The following is an 18,812-nucleotide window of genomic DNA, read 5'->3' on the forward strand; positions in this document are numbered from 1 at the left end:
GGGGTCACAACACATCCACAAGGGCACCCACACATTACCCACCAGGCACAAAGTCACCCCTCAGGATCCGGGAAACACATCCACCGCCAACTAGCAGCAACCTTCCGTTCCAGCTCACGTCAACATCGCGGTCAACACATGCGCACAAAGCAGAAGGCAGGGCCACTCCAAGGCATGGGCAGGGCACACAGACCACAGGGACACACCACCCCTAACCACAGAGCAACACAGCCCATCAGGTCACAGGCCAGGTGCCCATCCTGTGCACACCCATGCACACCAACTAGCAACAAGCACAGCAACAAGCTAGCACAATTCACACCCTGCTCCACTCAACAAACAACCAGGGAGACAGCCACTGCAGGAGTGGCTGACAAGGAACACACAACACCAGTGTCAATCACACTAAAGGCTGCCAACACCTCCCAGCAAAAACACATACAAACAAACACACACCCTGGATGTAGGTACTGACAGAACACACACACAGAGGCGCCTGAACTGATGCCTGCATAAAGACAACACACAAACACCACAGGAACACACACAGAATCACATCAGAAACAGACATACCCTGGCAGCCAAACTGTGAAAGGGCAATGGGAGCACAAACACAACATGAGTGCACAACATCATCACTCAAGAACAAAACACACACAACATAACCCAAATCACACAAGAAGGGCAATTGCACAGACCCACACTGCCACATCAAACCAACCACACATGCAAACGAAAGCAAAAAAGTACAAACACCACAGGACATCAGGGGATGCACATCAGTCAAAGCCAAGGCCACATACACACATCACTGTATGTACAACAAGCAGCCAGTGCACAACAAGCACAACAGCCACACACAGACATGACTGATACAACCTCAACACACAAAGCACAAATCAGTACAGCACAAATACAATAGCACACACAGGAAGTCAAGCAATACAACATCCTACACACATACATTTAACACAACAACAACAGGATGCACCACTCTGGGACACAAGAGCACAACCATCTCTACCAGATCTCTGGGCAGCACACACAGCTGTAGTGCACATGAACATTCCCCGCTAGACAAATAGCACACAAACATCACACAGAAATCATTTGTTATGTTATGTTATGTTATGTTATTAAAAATTTATAAAGCGCGCGTACGCCCAGGGGCTTCTTGGCGCTGGTAAGATAAAAAACATAACAAGAGGTGAGTCTGCCGGAAGAGTTATTTCGGGTAAGCTTTTATGAAGAGGTGAGTTTTAAAAGCCTTTCTAAAGGCAAGGAGGTCTTTACTCTGTCTGAGGGCTAGTGGTAAAGAGTTCCATAGGGTGGCTGCCAGGAAGTGGAAGCTGCTGCCGCCTTGTCGTTTTTTCTTAAAACGAGGAACTTCTAAAAGGTCTTTGTGGGCAGATCTTAGATTCCGTGAAGGGACATATCTACCGATCAGCTGTCTGATAAATAGGGGTCCCTTGCCTTGCAGAGCCTTAAAGATAATGCACCCGGCTTTGAATTCGGCTCTTTGAGCCACGGGTAGCCAGTGCAAACTCTCCAGGCCTGGTTTGATAGATTCCCATTTGGGTACTTTGCAGATCAGCCTTGGGCAAGGTCCAATGTGGAACAATACTCAAGGCCCAAGATCTGCACCACTGCACCACTGTTACCCCTGTCTAAAAATGTGATGCGGGCAAACAGCTTGGTAATGTTGAAGTCACACATAGAGCATGGGGCACAGACAACAAAATTCACAGTCCAAAATAACTTTATTTATCAAGGACACAGACAAAACAGACAACAGGAGTAACTGTCTTTATTAACATGTTGTACAGATGTGACAGTAGAACAACAGTAGACAATAGCAATGCACAAAATGCTGTTCAAATGCAATACAATCTGCACAGGCAAACTACAAACAGGAAGGCCAGTGTCCATGGCACAGATGAGAGCCCAACACAGCAGAGCAGCAGGGCCAGTGTCCATTGCACAGGTGAGAGCCCAACACAGCAGAGCAACAGGGCCAGTGTCCATGGCACAGGGGGAAGTCCAACACAGCAGAGCAGCAGGGCCAGTGTCCATTGCACAGGTGAGAGCCCAACACAGCAGAGCAACAGGGCCAGTGTCCAGGGCACGGGGGGAGTCCAACACAGCAGAGCAGCAGGGCCAGTGCCCATTGCACAGGTGAGAGCCCAACACAGCAGAGCAACAAGGCCAGTGTCCATGACACAGGGAGATTCCAACACAGCAGAGCAGCAGGGCCAGTGTCCATTGCACAGGTGAGAGCCCAACACAGCAGAGCAACAGGGCCAGTGTCCATGGCACAGGGGGGAGACCAACACAGCAGAGCAGCAGGGCCTGTGTCCATTGCACAGGTGAGAGCCCAACACAGCAGAGCAACAGGGCTAGTGTCCATGTCACAGGGGGGAATCCAAAACAGCAGAGCAGCAGGGCCAGTGTCCATGGCACAGGGGGGAGACCAACACAGCAGAGCAGCAGGGCCTGTGTCCATTGCACAGGTGAGAGCCCAACACAGCAGAGCAACAGGGCTAGTGTCCATGTCACAGGGGGGAATCCAAAACAGCAGAGCAGCAGGGCCAGTGTCCATTGCACAGGGGGGAGTCCAACACAGCAGAGCAGCAGGGCCAGTGTCCATGGCACAAGGGGGAGTCCAACACAGCAGAGCAACAGGGCCAGTGTCCATGGCACTGGGGGGAGTCCAACACAGCAGAGCAGCAGGGCCTGTGTCAACTACAGGGTGCACAACAAGTACATGAGAAGCTGCACAGGCAAGGGCACAGCAGCAGTGAGTGACAAGGCGAGTGGCCAGGGAGAAGTGCAGATTCAGGACATGAGAAGCTGCACAGGCAAGGGCAGAACAGCAGTGAGTGACAAGGCCAGTGGCCAGGGAGAAGTGCAGAGTCAGGACACGAGAAGCTGCACAGCAAGGGCAGAGCAGCAGTGAGTGACAAGGCCAGTGGCCAGGGAGAAGTGCAGAGTCAGGACATGAGAAGCTGCACAGGCAAGGGCAGAGCAGCAGTGAGTGACAAGGCCAGTGAATCAGAATCAGAAAAATGCTGTATTCGATTCTTACAAAAATATCATAAAGCTAAATAATCACAATAAAAATTCAAGATAAAATACAGAATAAGAAAAATGCTTTAAAATATTTTTCCGATGCATATTGATTGATCTGCCCTAATCCATAGAGTTTCTATATTTAATCACTTCTTTTAGAAAAGGAACCACCTGTTCAATACACTTTTCGCATTCCAACATTTGTAATTTAAGGAAAGCAATAAGACAATGTCTTAGACCTAATAGTAACAGAATTGGCTTTAAGAACCTTTTTCTTGGAAATACATAAAATCTGCAAAATAGCGTGGTTTGTAAGGTAGTTGTCGAGACGTATCGTCACAAAGACAGATAATTGTGTCTTTAGACCAGTCCATGTTTTTAGGGAAACTAACAAGTTCATGAAAATTACCCAGCCTAATACCGGTAAGAAGCATCCTTTCATAGCTACCCTGTACATAGGTCAGATATAATTGCCAGCCCCAATTTGATAAGAGCAAGTTGTTGTCTCTCACGCTCACTTTGCTACATTCCTCCAGCCATCTCTGGTCACTCAGAAAATTCATACAAAGGTCTTTTAACGTTTTCCTGGACACACTTTTCAGACTTAAGGGGCAGTCATAAAATTCTGGTCTGCCGATCTTAATCGATAGAGTTTTAATAAAACATAACCAGCCAATGTTGCAAACCCTTTCCAGCTTTTGGCAGTCAACGATAATCTCCCTATTAAAACTCATCTCTTTCATTGTCCATATACTGTTCCATAATAAAATTACATTAGTGATAATTATGTCCGAGATATATGGTAGGCCAAGTTCTATGTGACAGACATAAGTAGAGGTGGAATTAGGGACTGCTAAAAGATAACGTAAAAAAGCATTTTCACCTAACTGCAGCGCAGTAACATTTGAGACACCCCAAATGCCTGAACCATTTACAGCAGTAGAAACACATTTTGCTTTGTAAATATCTATTAGTTCAGGAACTGTTCTGCACCCAAGTCTCTTCGCAAAGTTCTTTAAAGCACCAGAGGCTCTCAGAAGCATTTGTTTCCTTGCATGTGTAGCAGCAGACCAGGAACCAGAATGCTCAAAAACGATTCCCAGATAAGAAAATGTATCAGTGCACTCAATCTTACTATTATCTATGTAAATGTCACATCTTTTTCCTCGCTTGGTTCCACATTTCATAGAATATGTTTTGCTGCTATTAACCTTCAGGCCCTTTGTTTCCATATACTCCACACAATGTGTCACCATCATTTGTAATCCGGGTTCTGCTCATTAGTACAGCATCATCTGCGTAAAGTAAAATAGGAACCGGGGATCCAATAATAAAAGGATAATCTTTACAAGAATCAATTACATTAAAAGTGGTGAGGTGTCCCAGGCAGCAGCAGGAGAGGGTCCCAGACAGCAGCAGGAGAGGGTCCCAGGCAGCAGGCACTTCAGGCTGCAGCAGGAGAGGGTCCCAGGCAGCAGGCACTTCAAGCAGCAGCAGGAGAGGGTCCCAGGCAGCAGGCACTTCAGGCAGCAGCAGGAGAGGGTCCCAGGCAGCAGGCACTTCAGGCAGCAGCAGGAGAGGGTCCCAGGCAGCAGCAAGAGAGGGTCCCAGGCAGCAGGCACTTCAGGCAGCAACAGGAGAGGGTCCCAGGCAGCAGGCTCTGTGAGCAGTGGAAATGTGAGGCTCACTCCCACTGGTTTATAGCCCCCTGGGCTCATTTCTAATGTGCAAAGCTGCAACAATTGGTTGTGTACTTCTGCCTCATTCCAAATCATCCAATGACCGCCTCCGCGGTGGCAGAGCACGCATACCACGATTTTCAAAACTGCATCATGCCACCGCGATCGTCGCTCCCATTGGCTGTAGGCAATGCTCCATGGCGGTGATGTACCGCAGGGTCCCGGGGTGCGTTACCGCGATGGTGCATCGTTCAAATTTATCCAATGACCGCCTCCGCGGTGGCGGAGCACGCATACCGCGATTTTCAAAACTGCATAATGGCACCGCGATCGTCGCTCCCATTGGCTGTAGGCAATGCTCCATAGCGGTGTCTCACCGCCGGGGCCAGGCGGTAGCTACCACGATTTAGGCGGCGGAGCATGCCCACCACCATCTACACATGTCCATATGTTATGTTATGTTATGTTATGTTATGTTATGTTATGTTATGTTATGTTATGTTATCAGAAGTTTATAAAGCGCACGGTCACCAAAGGTTTCATGGCGCTAATGCTGTATGATTGCGTTGCATACAGGTTGTTAGTAAGCTTGTTTAAACAGCCAGGTTTTCAAGGCTTTTCTGAAGCCCAGAAGATTGTCGCAGCTCCTGATTGACAATGGATGTGAATTCCAAAATTTGGGGGCTAGGTAGGAGAATCTACAGCCACCCTGTCTCTTGAGTTTGATAGCTGGGGTGGACAGTAGGTGTAGGTGGGAGGAGCGTAAGTTGCGTCTGGGGACATGCTTTGAGGCCATGTCAATGATGAACTTAGGGCTCTTGCAATGTAGCGCCTTGAAGGCAAGGCAGCTTGATTTACATACAGCCCGTTGCTCCACCGGCAACCAATGGAGTTTTTGCAAACAAGGTCTGGCCGATTGCTATCTCGGCAGTTTGTAGATTAGTCTTGCCACTTGGTTCTGAACTATTTGAAAACGGTTGAGCAGGCATAGTGGCAGGCCCATGTAAAGAGCGTTTGAAAAATCAAGGCAGGAAAGTACCAGTGCTAACACCGCCTGAACAAGGGCTGGGTGGGTCAGCAGGTGAGTGATCTTTCTAATTTTTCGCAATTGGAAGAGGCTGGTGGATACTACCGAACCCACTTGTCCTCTAAGAGAGAGATCTACGTTTATAATGACCCCTAGACTTTTCACAGAGGGAGAGGGGGTAGGGGGAGGACCAAATTCCCTTGGGCAGAAATGTGGGCCCCAGCTGATATCACTTTTCCCAGGCAATACAAGTTGGAGAAGTGTGGCTCACTGGTTAGAAGCGGCAGACCCTGAAGCAGAGGTCGGCCCAGGACCAGGGTTCAATTCCCGACGCGGCAGGGTCTTGGGTCAATGTCCACGGACTCGATAATTCTCGCCTAGGTGCCTACGCTAACCATGGGTCCCACTCTGCAACTCTAGGCAATAGCTTGCTTAATCTTCACAACGGCCCTAGCAGCGCCGGGGATGCCTAGCTTCACCTTGGGGATGCCCTCTCACAGGGAAAGCCAGGACGGGTTCCCCAGCGGTATACAGCGCCAGGACGCCACGTAACGAGGTAACAGTGTGCTTTACAAGTATACATACATTACATTACATACATCAGTCTTGCCTGAGTTAACTTCAGATGGTTAAGGTCCATCCAACGTTGGATATAAAGCATCGTGGTTTTAAATTCCACGGCAGAGTTAGGGGAGTCCAAAGAAAAAACCAACTAGAGGTCGTTGGGCGTAATTAAAGACTGTTACCTTCCTATGCTTTAGTGAATGGATAAGTGGCCTAAGGTAGAGATTGAACAACAAAGGGGAAAGGGAGGAACCCTGTGGTACCCCACACGAGATGGATACTTCGGGGACACGAGATAGATACTTTGGGGGCCGTAATTGTGACAAGGCGTACTGCTTGAGTTCTACCTGTAAGGAAGGACTTAATACAGTTGAAAGCAGGGCCTTGTATAACTGCTTGTTTAACGCGGTTGCATAAGATGTTATGATTAACCGTTTCGAACGCAGCCGACAGATCAAGGAGCACCAGCGCCTGGGAAGCTCCTGTGTCAGCATTAGCTCTCAGCGTATCCATAACCGCAAGGATTACTGATTTCGTTGAGTGCGCAGGTTGGAAGCCAGCTTGATTAGGCTCCAGGTATTCAGATTGTTCTATAAAGTTAGAGAGGCATCTGGCCACATGGGTCTCCATATTCTTGGCTAGGAAAGGTAAAAGGGAAATAGGGCGATAATTTGAGGAGTTTTTGGGGTCATCCCCAGGTTTTTATAGCAGTGGAATTACCGTAGCATTTTTGAAGGTGGTGGGTCCCTCCCCATTACTGAGGGACTCGTTCAGAAAAGGAAGAATACTATGGGGCAGTGCAGAGAAGACATCTCTGAGGACCGGGGGAGGACAGCGGTCACTGGGGGAGCCAGATTTAACACGAGTCAAGAGGTCTAGTAGCGTGGTAGGACATATAGCTGACAAGTGACACAGGCAAGATTGTTTCTGGAGATATCATCGAGTGGATCCCTGTTGACATTGGGTGGAATGCTCGCCTTTATAGCAGCGATTTTGTCCAGAAAAAAATCGTTTTGGGAATAACACAATTCTTGGGTTGGAGCTTGGGTGGGTAAAATTCGCTCATCGCTGCTCAGGTCGTTCACAATTTGGAAAAGTTCCTTTGATTTATTCTGGGCATTCAGAACTTTAGTAGAAAAGTAGGCAGCTTTAACTGTCAACACAGATTTTTTATAATCATTGTGAACTAGCAGGTACTGCTGTCTGTCTGCGCTTGAATAGTGACGCCTCCATTTCCTCTCAGATTGGCGGAGCTTAAGTTTTTGATCCTTTAGTTCACTAGTGAACCACTTGTGGGCATCAGAGTGTCTAGCCCGGGAAAATTTAGTGAGAGGGACGTGTATGTCACTGGCCGACAGCAACCAGTTCGCAATGTCCTGTGCCATAGTGTTGACATTGGGATTAAAGATAGGTGTGGTGCTGGCTAAGGTGTTAATAAAATCATTTTTATCAAGGGTTCGCCACTTTCTTGTCGTGCCCCCCGGCGCTATAAGGGTCTTGGTCCTGCCATTAAAAGTAACCTTGAATTTGATCAGATAGTGGTCAGACCATATACAGGGAGAGATAGAAGTCACTGATAGAGTGAGATTGTGGGTCCAGATTTGGTCCAGAGTATGTCCTTTTATATGGGTAGGAGAAGATAAGTGCTGGGACACATTTAGATTGGAGAGCAGTTCAGAAAGTTCGGTTGCATGTGGTCCTCCGAGAGTGTCATTAAACCAATAGTTAAGATCACCGATAAGCAAGATCCTTGCATGGTTCATGACAAGGTTGGCCATTTGTTTACTTAACGAAAGTGGGAAAGAGGGCATGGGTTGGGGAGGGTGGTATAAAAGCACCAGCCGAGAGATCTGATGTCAGTGCCTAATGTAATGACCAGATTCTCCGCTTCTGGCAGTTCAACGGAGGTCAAAGTATCAAATTTATGATTCTTGTGTATTATGGCCGCGAAATCCCCGCCCATCTTCCCTGAGGGTTGATTGACTGTTAAGATATAATAGTCTGAGGGGAGGGCTGCTAGTATATCTGGCGTAGAATCCTGGGTAAGCCAGGTTTCGTCGATCAGCAGGACATCCGGTTTTTCTGGAGCTAGCAACAAGAAGATGTCCAGCTGATATTTCACCAAGGAACGGGTGTTCAGATAAAAAACACGGAGGGTGGTCACATTGTTTAAGGCGGAAAGGGGAAGGGTACTGGAGGGGGCGGGGTTGAGCAGCCCACCTGTTCTTGCAAGATACCGTTAGTCAGGATGCGGTTATGGGTAGTAAGTTCTAGGGGGACTGGCTGTAGTGCTAGCTTTCTGAATGCTCCAGGGGAATAGGAAATAAATTGGCCAGTGTTCTTGACCCTAGGTCCCGGTCGGGCGCGGATGGGAGCAGACGGGCTTGCCTTTGGCGCACCGCCCCCGCGCCCGCTGCGCTTCCGCACTGTGATGGACATTTATTCCTGGCCCGCCTCCAAGCTCCACCTCCTGCCGTCCGATTGGATGAGGCCTAAGGTGGGGAGCTGGATGAGAGGGGTGCGACAGAGTGAGTAGGACTTACATTTTTAAAAAGGCAACGCGATTCGGATCAGTGCAAACAAGTATTTTCTAAAGCATAAACAGTTTTAAAAACAGAGCGCTAGCAAGTCATGTCCGCGCAGCAGTCAGACAACAATAGCCAATGGCTACCGCACTTGTGAAAGGGGTGGTGCTGGAGTTGGACGGCCGGGGCCAGGTAGTAGCTACCGCGATTAGGGCGGTGGAGCATGCCCACCACCATCTACACATGTCCATATGCCAATGGCTACCACACTTGTGAAAGGGGTGGTGCTGGTGTCGCACAGCCGGGGCCATGCTATGGCAATGTCCATTGTGAACATTACATCAGTAGACAGCAGCAACCTGGTTAGGGGCACATGATAGGGCACACAATGGCATTATCACATATGATACACAGGTGGACGCACATTAAGTGTGAGGCACATTGGTCTGTGGTCCCTCCCATGTCACTTGGGCATTTGATGGTGGCTGATGGTACACAGTGTTAAGCTGGTCTGAATAATGTCTTATGAATAGGCTGTCCTGTTTTCAGTTTCTATTTTTGGTAAATTCTGGTGGAGTTTTTTCAGTGTTTTCAATATCTTAAAAAAATGTTTTTATCAGTGGTTACACATTTTCGCGCCACTAAAAACAACAGAAAAAGTGTTTTTCCGGTGTTTATGGAACGTTTTGCTGGTATTATTGCTTGCTTTCTGCACTGAAAGAACATGGTATATAGACAGTGTACTTATAGTGTATATGAGGTCCAAATAGATTTTTGCAAATTAATCTTATTGTAGTACACCATACACTACTTCTTCAGTGAGTCTTTGGGTCATGTGTGCTCGCGCTTTCCTTCCCATGTAAACTTCTGTGAAAAGGCCCTCTCAGCATTCATAGCCCCATGGGCTGAGAACCGCCAGCTACGGGGCACAGTTGGGATGACTCTTTCTTTGATGCCACATAAAGCACGAAATGATAAATATTTGCGTTTTAGTTCCTGGGCATAAGCAAACAGTGCACCAGAATGAATTAAAAAGTCAATAGCATCCCTCATTACCTCTGAAGATTGTAAAGATGCTTTCAGCATACCATCTAACAAGTGGCAAAGATCTCCTACAGGGAATCACTTCAGCTCGAGTATCAATTTTGACAGGTCATCACACAAATTTTTGATATACGTAGCTGAATCACTACAAATACAAACAATATCACTCCAATCTTTGTTGAACTTGGAATGAACCTTTTTTGCAGAGCATAACAAGTGACACTGTGTTCCATGTTTTCCAAAAGTCTGGTGTCACGTTTTCATCACTATCCCAGATGCTTGGTGATATATATACTTGTCACTATACCTTCCATTTAATGTTTAAAGCCTGAGGTGTTGGCAATTCACCTACTATCAATACTGACCCACTAGAAACAACTGCGGGCTGATGTATTAAGGGTTTTTACTCATTCTCTGTGGGTAAATGTGATGACACATATTAGGAAAGATTTTTATGAAACCAGCCATTTTACCTATTGGTGAAAGAATCACATGCAGCCAAAATATCAAATATGAGTTTGATATTTCCTAATTCTCTATAGTTTATAAAATAATTAAACTAGACCTCAAACATGAACCTAAGCCCTGCATCTTTAGACCGAAGGCCACAAAACTGAAAAAGTAAAAGGAAGAAGAAACAATATTTTAGTGGCATCCCTAAAGAACAAAACTCAAGCAGAATAATATTAGCCAGTCTTTCTTACTGCTAGATTGTATAACAAAGTTACATTTTATTGACCCCTTCAGTAAGAAACAAATGACTCTTTCACTCTCTTTTTCCTTTCTTTGAATGGCATTTAGTTTGTGGTTGTCCAGGTGTTTTTTCAGTGTTTATATGTTTTCACCAGTGAGGGCTATTTTTCTTTCAGTGGGGTTTTATCAGTTATTATAGGTTTAAACCTAAAACCCCACAGCCTACTTATGAATCAATGTGTTGTGTGTCGGTGCTGGCCTTGGCAATGCTTGTCCCACTGTAAGGTGTTGTCACGTACTTGTGCTTTCATTTTAAGCTCATGCACACTAGGGACATTTTTACAGCTACTGTGATCTTTGTGTTTTGGATGTGTGCCAAGTTACATACATGTATTGATGTGTGACAGGTACAGCCGATGTGAATGAGACAGTCATGATGTGTATGTGTGCATTCACATTGACCAATGTGACCAATGTGTAGTTTGTGGCACTTGTGTATTGCTAATGGATAGGTGTGCCCTCGGTGTGTCTTATCTGTCCACCCATGTGACTTGGTGTGCCACGCATTTCTCATGGCAATCTGTGCTTTACCATCACATCCTTACATGTATGCGCTGTGTCCATCTCAGGATGGTTGTCAATGACATGTGTCCATTTACATCTCAACTAGGAGGACAGTGCTGGAGGGCATGGAGGATATAGTTATCATTCACAAGTTTCGCCTCGACAGACCGACACTGAAGACCCTTTGTGATCTGTTGGAGCCCCACCTGCAGCCTCGTCGCCACTACCCAACAGCATTCACACCCACATATAAAGTGATGGCAGCCCTGCACTTTTTTGCAACTGGTTCCTTCCAGGAGACTGTGGCCAGCACTGCAGGGATGTCGCAACCTGTGTTCAGCATGGTGCTGAGGGATGTACTTGCAGCGATGATGTTATTTAAGGATAGATACATACATTTCCCTAGGGGACCAGAATTGGCCGGTTTGAAGGGTGACTTCTATCTGAGTATGGGAGAATTTTGCGAATCAGCGGTCCGCAAATTCATGCGAAATCGCAAAAAAATTGGCGAATTTGCGGATTTTCTGGCGAAATTGCGGATTTTTGGGCGATTTACTGGAGTACTTTCTACTGGCTAATCAGTAAGTGCTACCTCGTTGGGTAAATGTATTGTGCTTTTCCTGCACTACAGCTGTGTAAAGGCCCAGAAGAGTTGTCTCCAGTGACCCCGTGTGTCTGTAACATTGCCACCGCGCCCATAGGCACCGAGGTCCCTCGAGTGAGCTGTCCATCACAGTGGGGGAAAGGGCGGGAAGAGGTTGCATAGCCTAGTGTGTGTGGGCTGGGGCTGGGCTTCTGTGCGAGATCACATGCTTCTTGTTTATAAAGGGTCAGAGGCCGATCAGTGCAGCAGATGAGGAGAAAGCAGCCTCCTGGTTACTGGAAGTACAGGGGGATTGCGCTCCAGAAACTCGTGGATGCCTAGACCCCCATCACGGATTAAAGCTAATTGTAGACGGTAGATCTGGGGAGAAAGCACACCTGCCTAGCATCGACCGTGCTCACTAGATTCTTGGGCTGATTATAATGCGTTACTGAATTTAAGCTTCAACTTGGGCACCTTTTATCTGTAAGGGCTTCCTGCTGAGGTTTAATTTTAGTGACAGGAGCCTCGTTGCCTAATTGTAACTATTCTCTGACCCTGCTTCGAGGGTCAGAGCAGGGTCAGAGAATAGTTGCAAGTAGGCAACGAGGCGCCACTCAGGAAGCACTTACAGGGTTACAGCAGGTGCCCAAGTTGAAGTTAATTTCTTTGTAACCATTTTGTAAATGGTTACAAAGAAATTAGTTTCAATTTGGGCACCTGTTTTAACCCTGTAAGTGCTTCCTGAGCAGAATTCGTCCCGCTCGAGGATTCGCGGATTTTGCTGCGATTTCGCGTGATTCGCGGATCGCGAAATTGCAGAAAATCCTCAAGCGGAACAAATGTTATGCCCATGCTTACTTCTACCCCCTTGGGCACATCCCACATGTTGTTGGTGCCATCGATTGCACCCATGTAGGTCTGGTGCCACCACAGGCGAGTGAGCACATTTTCAGAAATCGGAAACATTATCATTCGATCAATGTGCAGGTGGTGTGCCTTGCGGACATGACCATATCACATGTTTGTGCAAGATTCCCCGGCTCTTCCCATGATTCCCATGATTCTTACATCCTGAGGAACAACATTGTGCCCCGGATAATGGCAAATCTGGTACCAGAGTGTTGTTGGATTGTGGGTGAGTATGCCTAGTGGTATGGTGTGCTGTGTGTGTGACCTGCTGCCCTCTGCCTGAGCAACATTGCAATGTGTGTTTGTCTGTCCTAGGTGACCCTGCATATCCCAGTCGGCCATGGCTGCTAAACCCACTACGAAATCCCAGGACACCGGCTGACATCAGGTACAATAAGGCCCATGTCAAGATTCCGCTGCCTTGACAGGACAGGAGGAGCACTGGAACACTCGCATGGGAAGGTCTGAAAGAACGTTGTGGCATGCTGTATGCTGCACAACCTGACCATTCACAAGGGGATCCCCTGCTCCTGGACGATGATGAGGACCCAAGACCCCCGCATGTTCATGGCCATGAGTCCAGTGATGAGGACAGTGGAGAGGAGGAATGAGTTGACATGCGTCAACAGCTCATCAACCGCTACTTAACTTGAAGGTGTGTAAAGATGTACGACTTGTACATTGTCTGTTGTGTTTGTTGTTGTTGTGAGGGCTATCTGCGGATGGTATTGATGTTCCATTTGTGGAGGTATGCTGGACTCGAATTGTTAACACCTGCTGCGCATGGTGATGTATGCCTGTAGTCTAATGTGTATGTTTTGTGTAGTGTTATGTCTGTGATGCCACAATGACACCAGTGACTGTTGTTCTGTTGTGTCTCCCTAGGTGCTTCAGAATAATCCTGCCCTACATACTGTACATCATTTGGACACATCATGGACATTTTCTAATCTGTAAATATTGCACTAAAAATAATACAGCACAAGATCTGGTGCGTCAGGTTTTTTATTGGCAAAGTGGACATGTGAGGGGTGCGGGAATATTTACATGAAGGTGGTGAATGGGCAGTGATTTGACAGTCATGGTAGATGAGATGCAAGAGTAGACCCCACATGGATGTGGTGACCCAGTCCAACAGACAAGTGCCATTGTCAAGGCAGTGTGGGGAAGGACAGTCCAAACAGTCAATGCAGTGGGGAAGAGGGTTGCCATCAGGGCTGGCTCCGTGACTGGCGTGTGGCTGGTGCTTTGCCTCCGGAGACTCCCAGGCTCTTCTTTGGACGCCCTCTTGATCTTTTTGGCGGTAGGGGGCCTGCTGAATGGCCAGCGGCGTCTGAGGACTCGCCCCTCTCTGTTGGCGCAGGGGAGGATGGTGCACTGTCACCCTGCGGCACAACAGAAGGGGGTGGAGGTGTTGGTTGTGATGCAGCCTGTCCCTCTGCAACGCCACTTGCTGGGCCATGTAGTCCACCATTTGACCAAGGAGTGTGTCGATGGACCTCATCAGCAGGATGAGCTGACATAAAAGTTTGTCTGACCGGCCACTTTGTCCCTGGACCTGTTCAAACGCACCGATGACTCTGGTGAAGTGGTCCAGGGATGGTGTGCCTACCTCCTGAGGTCTGGGGGGACCATAGCCCTCCCACCTGCCATGCTGCCACAGACCTGTTGCCTCACCACGGTGGGTCCCCGCACACTCTCCCTGCCCTCCACAGTTTGTGTTGTGTCCTGGTCATCCCCTGGGACAGGGAGGGTGCTGGTGGTGGCCGAAGTGGCAGCGGTGGAGGCACAGGCCGTGACTGCAGGGGTCTGCTGTGCAGTTGTTGGTGCAGCAGACGTGATGATGGGGAGGATGGGGTCCTGGGACCTGTTGGGCCTTGGCACACCAGATGGGCCGGCCAGGAGCTCATCGTCCAAACTATCCTGGGAGTCAACATCCGAGAGTCCATGTACCAGGGGTGGAGACTGGCTCTGCTGGTCGTTGTTGTCAACAGCAATGAGTTTTTCATCACCTGTGGATTAGATTGTGAATGGTCATTGACGGTCTCTGTGCAAGTATTCTGTTAGCTGCATGTAATCAACTGTCTTGTACACTACACAATTGTGAGATCTTCACTATTATTAGTAATGACATTACTGGAGATAATTACATGGTGGAGAGGAACATGAATAACTGGTACATGTAATGTGTCGATGCATTGCATGCAACTGCTGCTGTGTGTTGTGGTACAGGCCTCCCTCCCCCAAACAGACCGCCCAGGCAGGATAGATACATACCTGTTAGGTGAGGGTGGACAATGCAATGGCTGACACATGCTCCTGGGTGGTGGGGGGACTCCATCTTGGTAGGCTGTGGGACAGGGGGCATGGTGGGAGTAGTAGTACAGGCCTCCCTCCCCCAAACAGAACTCTCATGCAAGATTGATACATACCTGTTAGGTGAGGGTGGACAATGCAATGGTTGACACATGCTCCTGGGCTGTTTGGGGGAGGGCTCCATCTTGGTAGGCTGTGGGACAGGGGGCATGGTGGGAGCAGTAGTACAGGCCTCCCTCCCCCAAACAGAACTCTCATGCAAGATGGATACATACCTGTTAGGTGAGGGTGGACAATGCAACGGCTGACACATGCTCCTGGGCGGTGTGGGGAAGGACCCTTCCATCTTGGTAGGCTGTGGCACAGGGGGCATGGTGGGAGTAGTAGTACATGCCTCCCTCCCCCAAACAGACCTCCCAGGCAAGATGGATACATACCTGTTAGGTGAGGGTGGGCAATGCAATGGCTGAGACATGCTCCTGGGTGGTGTGGGAGGAGGGCTCCATCTTGGTAGGCTGTGGGACAGGGGGCATAGTGGGAGTAGTAGTACAGGTCTCACTCCCCCAAACAGATCTCCCAAGCAAGATGGATACATACCTGTTAGGTGAGGGTGGACAATGCAATGGCTGACACGTGCTCCTGGGTGGTGGTGGGGAGGGCTCCATCCTGGTAGGCTGTGGGGCAGGGGTATGGTGGGAGTAGTAGTACAGGCCTCCCTCCCCCAAAAAACTCTCATGCAAGATGGATACATACCTGTTAGGTGAGGGTGGGCAATGCAATGGCTGACACATGCTCCTGGGTGGTGGGGGGGGGGCTCCATCTTGGTAGGCTGTGGGACAGGGGGCATGGTGGGAGTAGTAGTTAATAATTATTTTAATTGAATTATTTTATTTTCCGTAGCGGGTTGTGGGTTTATAGGGGACTAGGGTGGGAAGTAATTTAATTGTAATTCATTAAATTTGTTAATTTAATTATTGGTATTTATTTCGAATTGTTTGTTAATTAATGATTAATTTGTAATTAATTAATTTTGAATTGGTAATTCATTTTGAATTGGTAAATAATTTTTATAAATCGATTAATTGATAATTATGTTAATTGTATTAATTTATTTTCTGTAGCGGGTTGTGTGTTTATTGGGGAATAGGGTGGGAAGTAATTTAATTGTAATTAAATAAATCATTATTATTTATTTATTGGTATTGATGTTAAATGTATTAATTGTTAATCGGTAATTAATTTGTATTATTATGAAATTAATTTTAATAACTAATATTTATTTACACTTTTAATTCATTAATTATTACATGATTTAAAATTTGTAATTTATTTTAATACATTTTTTATTGGTATTGATATTTAATTTATTTGTATTAATATATTAAATCTTTACTTTCCCTACTCTGAGGTTCCGTAAAAATTATTACGATGTTCTGGGCCATGCCGAATATAGACGAGTTTGGTATCTATGAACCGCAAATGACGAGTTCGGCAAGTGTGTGTATTTTCGCTACACTACCTGCCAGGGTTCGTCTAATATTACGTGTTCTTCGTCTGAACCCTTAGGTTCCATTTTAGATACGGCATCCATCTTGTTTCTTGCCCTCACGTAGTCAGCGAGCAGGTAACTGTTCGCCCCTTGACCCTCTAGTTCCCAAGCCTTGCGGAAGACGCATATTCCTTTCATGCGTCTTTATGGCCGGAGGAATGACACAGCAAAGGCAGATGGCTCAGCTTGAGGGTAATCTGGCCGTGCCGGCCTATTGTGACAGCCGTGCAGGCGATGGGATCCAACTCTTTGATCCTACGATCATGCTTCCTATATTACCCCCACACTCTTTTCTCTACACGTGTCTGACTTCCTTGCAGCTGCTCTTGTCTCTTCTTCTTTGTCATTTACAAACTCTAATGGGTGTGCCTAATGGTGGGAAGATGTACTTTTACAGTTGGGAACCGGCATGGCTATTGTAATTATGTTCCGGGATTCTGAACACATGAAAGCGACCCTTTTGAAGTCTACTGTGGGAACTGGATTGTAATCTTTTGTCCACATGTTATGCAATGGCAACATTCTGTATAAAAGAGAGCGACCAACGTATACAATTTGAAGCAGACTCTCAGAACCTACACACTGTTGTACTTCTTGTGACTTTTGCCTCCCTGCAGTAATAAACGCTGATCTTTGACGCCGAAGGAAGTATCCCGTGTCTCTGTAATTTGTGCGCCGAAACAGGTATCCACTGAAGGTTATAGGTGTTGTTCCCTGGCACCGCTGGTACTGTTAAAAGTCCAGTCCTTCAGTTGGCGCCCAACGTGGGGCGACTTCAGCGGTACCGGTCCAAAGCCTGATGATCGTGAGGAACTTCGTGTGAAATCTCCGAGGGAAGGTGCACCCCGCTTCATCGATCCTATTGTCGAAATAAGTGGCCCGAAGTTTTTCCCTGCGAAGATTCCCGCCTCCTGACGGCTGCGACGGACCGATGCCCTGACTGTCGACCTGTCTTCGACGCCCGGCGTAGACCTTATGTACAAGCGAGACGACAGACGGGCCTTCCTGGTGACGCCATTGAAGTTCTGAGTTAAGTATTTGTGGGTCGCTCCCAGTCCTTAGTGGTTGTTCTAGCTTCTTGAAAGCTTTGTTGTTAGCCTTTAAGGTTTTGTTGTAATAGCTCACTGAGCTTTGTAATAGCCTCCTCAGGCTTTGTGGTTAGCTCTCCGAGCTTTGTGATAGCCTTAAGGCTTTGTTGTATTGCATGGTTCCATTGCATTTGTGGTTCTTAGTATTGGTCCTTAGTGTTATTTGACAGTTGCAATTGCCAAAAACCGAGGGTTTTGACTTGCACGAGGTTTAATTACTTCGGTAATCCTTGAAGTTTGATACTAGGTTAGTGTGCACGATGCCTAGCCATAGTGGTTTGTTTCGTATTTTCAAATGTTGCGCAATGGATTCCCGGTTGGAGGACTCGTGTCCGATACCTCCAGTTGGAACTCCGATACATGATCTTTATAGTCGACATGGGGTGGGTCCTATAATATATAATGATTACTGGGTCCGCTATACAAAGAAAGACGGTGACCTTAGATGGCCACCACATGGAACTTTTGAACTTTCGATTTTAGATAATCTTGAGGCTAAATTATTTTTAAAGAAAGCTAGGCCAGCTATGTTTGATTCCTTTCGGATATGGCGTAAAGAGGCCAAGCAGAAAGAAATCAAACAACTTAAAAAGGATCAAAAGCAAGGGTTCGTTCCGATAATGCAAACTATACGAGAATGTAAACAGGACAAAGAAGAAAAGGAAATGGAAATCTCTACTAGATTGCATCACATGAAAATAGATAAATGTTACCCGGTTTTACCGAATAGTTTAGAGAAGAAAGAAGAAGAGTTAAAAGAGGATTCCTTGTTATCATATTTGATGAAATCACCACCTCCTTATGTACAAGGTGCTACTGCTCCTGTAGTTCCTCCTGTTGTTCCTCCTGTTGTACCCCTTGTTGCTCCAGCGGCTGCGGGTCAGCCCGCTGTTAACCCTATGTTTGTTCCACCACCTGTCCTTGTTCCTACTGCTCCTGTACCTGTACCTTCGCAGACTGTTGTTTCTGCTACTCCGACTACCTTGTCCGTTCCTACTATGCCTTCCTTCACCTCCAGTGTTGTTGCCCCTGTTTTTCTTTCCCCTTCTGTTCGTAAGCGTGTTCCTAACTCTGTTGCTACCCTTTATTCACCTCTCTCCGGTCCGTTATTTTCGTCTAATTTATCTGAAACTCCTCAAAGACGGAGTCAGATCCCTAGTGGTAGGGAGAAAGAGACGTTAGTAACAATGGCACATAGG

This window comes from Lissotriton helveticus, chromosome 11 (genome assembly GCF_964261635.1).
Source record: "Lissotriton helveticus chromosome 11, aLisHel1.1, whole genome shotgun sequence".
Taxonomy (NCBI): domain Eukaryota; kingdom Metazoa; phylum Chordata; class Amphibia; order Caudata; family Salamandridae; genus Lissotriton; species Lissotriton helveticus.